Source organism: Adiantum capillus-veneris, chromosome 23 (genome assembly GCF_014529385.1).
Source record: "Adiantum capillus-veneris isolate H3 chromosome 23, ASM1452938v2, whole genome shotgun sequence".
Lineage (NCBI taxonomy): Eukaryota > Viridiplantae > Streptophyta > Polypodiopsida > Polypodiales > Pteridaceae > Adiantum > Adiantum capillus-veneris.
The window spans coordinates 122,429,409-122,432,958 of record NC_140953.1 but is presented as its reverse complement, the minus strand read 5'-3'; the positions used below and the strand labels follow the sequence as shown (position 1 = coordinate 122,432,958).

Genomic DNA, 3,550 nt, shown 5'->3' with positions numbered 1-3,550 from the left:
CTACGAGAAAAGTCTTCATTTTATATCTCTTTTACACTATAGATGTTTAGTTCGTTATGCTGGATTTTTTTTTAACTTTTCATATGTTTATCCTTCCTCTTATGAGGAATGGCAATCAGTTGAGTGCATCATTGGTGTTTTCAATGTTTATCATTTATTCATAAGCAACCAACAATATCAAGGGAGAACAAATATGCAACTTGCTGAATTGGGAGTCTTTTTCTATGATCATTTCTTTCATGTAGGAGATGACCTCTCTTAAGGAAAACTAGAGCTTATGTCTTTATCAGCATTCACTAGTATTGATTGGCCTCTTTCAACAAGTGAGATTAGTGAAGCTTATTGTCTTAAAGTATTTCATGAAGTTCAAAGAGGATTGAAGCCAGGAGTTGCTAGTCAAATAGTGAAAATCAAGATATGCATGCCCTTCATGTTTTTTTAAATTTCTTTGCAACCACTGAGACCATCAAATTAAAAAATACCATGCTAGTTTGTAATAATAGCAATTATGATACTATTTTGGAGTTTTTGGATGAGGGATGGGATTGAAAACTCAATGAAGGAATTCAGTAAAGTAAATTTGCAATCTATAAATGTTAAATACATGATAAAATCTCAAAATTTTATTTTATTATTTTATTATCATTGATCTCATAGAGTGAGAGGTGTTTGGATACCACTTAATCAAGATCTTAAAACCATGCAAGAAAATTAATTGAAGCAAGTGGATATTTGGATGGATGCACAACTTTAAACAACTATATCAATAGGTCAACAATGTACTCTCTCACAACTTAGACAAGATTTAATCACAAAAAATGAAGTGCATGGATCTTCTAGAGAACTTTATATCTCAAATCAATGGACAAAAGGTAAGATATTTTTACTTTCTATTTTATTTGAAGAACATTCTATAAAAAAATCAATGCAAATTTCCAAAAGAAGAGAGAGCAAAATGAGCTGTGAAAGTCTTCAACACAACTTCATTCATATAGTTTCCATATGAGTAAGTTTTTTATACAAAGCAATTGATAGCAAAGATCTTTAAATCCAGATTAAACTAGTCTTTTTCATGTTTGATATCTACACTGTCATATTGAATCTTATTCTTCTTTTCTTCACTTTGATCTACTATTTTAGAGATCTTCAGAATTGCCGAAGCTAAACCATTTTGAGGCTGGGAGTTGGTAAAGGGAAGTCACTTGTTTGAGGATCTAAAACTTCCCAGTCAATGTCTTCCAATCCATCATGTGGAAGATATGGAAAATCCTCCAAATTTAAATGAGCCTCTTCAATGGCTCTTTTTTTCTTTGTTGTGTGCCTTTTCCAGCTTAGATCTTCGTCTTTGTCTTCGTCAGAGGCCTCACCTAGACCTTTAGGCTCTTCAAATTTTGAAAAGTTCTTTTCCTTCTCCCAGTTTCTTATCGAGAGTCTATCTACAATATACTCAATCATATCCATTACGAACTATAGCAAGTCAAGCTCCGTGTAATCTTGCATTGGCATCCACAATGAAATTAAACCACTCAGCTAATTTAAAGTTGTAGTCTTTACCTTTTCTTTTTCATCTTCATGACTATATAAACGGCTCAGAAGTGCTTTCATACTATAGAGCAGGTACCAACCACACTTGTGACTATCTTGTTGTGTAGGTATATGCAATGTTTATAGTTTCTCACATTGAGAATCCAATTTTTTTCTCTCAAAATATCATTGTAATTCATGACAAAGTAAGTATTTCTTACTCGAATATTTTTATGTGTTGTTTCTTTGAGAAATAAACCTCCTTGGTTAAAAAACTCAATTGTGGCAATCAACTTTAAGAGCTTTAGATGTTATTTTTTGATTTCAGAGTGGATAGTTTCTGGAAGAGATTTGAAATACAGTGTGTATTTCTCTTTGATGTCTATAATTGCAAGGCTCCAATGTCTCCTATTAAGTCATAAAATAATGACAAAATTCATTTTGTGAGATATTAACTCAATGGAATATATAAATAGTTTACCTTCAGTAATAAGGAAATACGACCAATCTCAATGTCTCCGGACAATATGTAAACCATGGAAGGAGTTCTTTTGGAGATTTTCGTGCATTGAGGACTTGAGAAATTGCACAATCTAGAATGGAAACCTCTAGTTGAAATTGTTCATTGAGTTCAAATTTTATAATACTACAAAACAATTCCAACCATTATATGTATCTTCAAATATATGAAAACTAAAATCAAGCAAAGAAAGAAAAATTACCTTGCAGAGAACTGAAGAACCATATCTAATAAATCTTCTTCTCTACTTTTCAACATTTCAATTTCTTCAGTTTGTTAGAGCATAGCCTTCTGGATGTCCTTGGTCCATCACAAAAACTCCAACATTGGATCCTAAACCTTATAATCTTTTGATCATAAGGTTTTCTCTATGAAGGATCATTAACTGTTGAGCTAAAGTTTGTTGTTTCAATTTATCGTCTTTTTGTCTTTTTAAATTTTCCAGTTTCTCTTGATTTATTATTATGTCCTTATCATGTGGTATATCTTGAATCTTCATCTATCTTTAGGAAGCCTTGCCGGAGGAACCAATAGAATATCTCACATTTTTTTATCTACAAAGATTGGTTCATGCCGATCACTTTCAAACTTGGCTCTTAGCATTGCTAGACTACTAAAATCTTTCCACATGACAGTGACTCTATGTGCATGAGCAGCAAGAATATATGTGTCATTTAAATACTCTATCAGGTAGTCCTCACAAGCTCCTTGAAGACAAGCTAAAGCTATATGCCCCCATCTCCCTCTTTGCATATGTCACTGATTTGCTTGACAACTCGAACAAATGGATATTTTGGTATACATAAGGTTACTTTATCTTGCTCTTTTCTTATTTTGATAAGAACACTTATGCTCTATGAAACCCGTTTTCATCGCAGATGATTGAATATTGTCTTTTAGTCAGTCCACTCTCTTTGCATTTTTCTTTGCTCTAGCCATGAGTTTTCCTATAAACAAAAAAGATAAGAAAACAAACAATAATTTGAGATTTTTAATCATTTTTTAATTCATAAATCCTTTTTTTTAGTCAGGCTCAAAAATCATGGTTACATGCATATCTTTGATATGAGAGAAGAGAATATTTGACTAATAATCATGTATAACAATACATTTTAAGTATATTCAAAGATGTAAAAAAACAAGTAAAAGTATCATAAAGTCTGCGTCAAATCAGTTGGAATGCACCTATTGTGCAAAAAGCTTGAGCCCATTAAGATTGGAAATGCTTTTTGGGCACAATAGGTATATTAGTTGAACTATTATGAGCTTGTAAAAATGCTTTTTTCTTCCTTCTAGCCCCACTTTGCCCTTGTAGTAAAAACACCTATTGTGCAAAAAACTCAATTCCATTATGATTCAAAATGCATTTTTGGCATAACAGGTATAGTTCATTTTTTGATCCCCTTCTCCCAGACTGAATGAACCTATTATGAAAAAAAATCAATTCTCTTATGAATCAAGATGCATTTTTTGATCCCCCTCCTCCTACCCTAAACCGCTTGAGCG

General features: G+C 32.3%; 1 pseudogene; it reads right to left on the bottom strand.

Annotated features, from left to right (window-relative positions):
• Positions 1–1,161: 1,161 nt before the first annotated feature.
• LOC147428474 (uncharacterized) lies at positions 1,162–2,402 on the bottom strand (annotated as a pseudogene).
• Between the last annotated feature and the right edge of the window lie 1,148 nt (positions 2,403–3,550).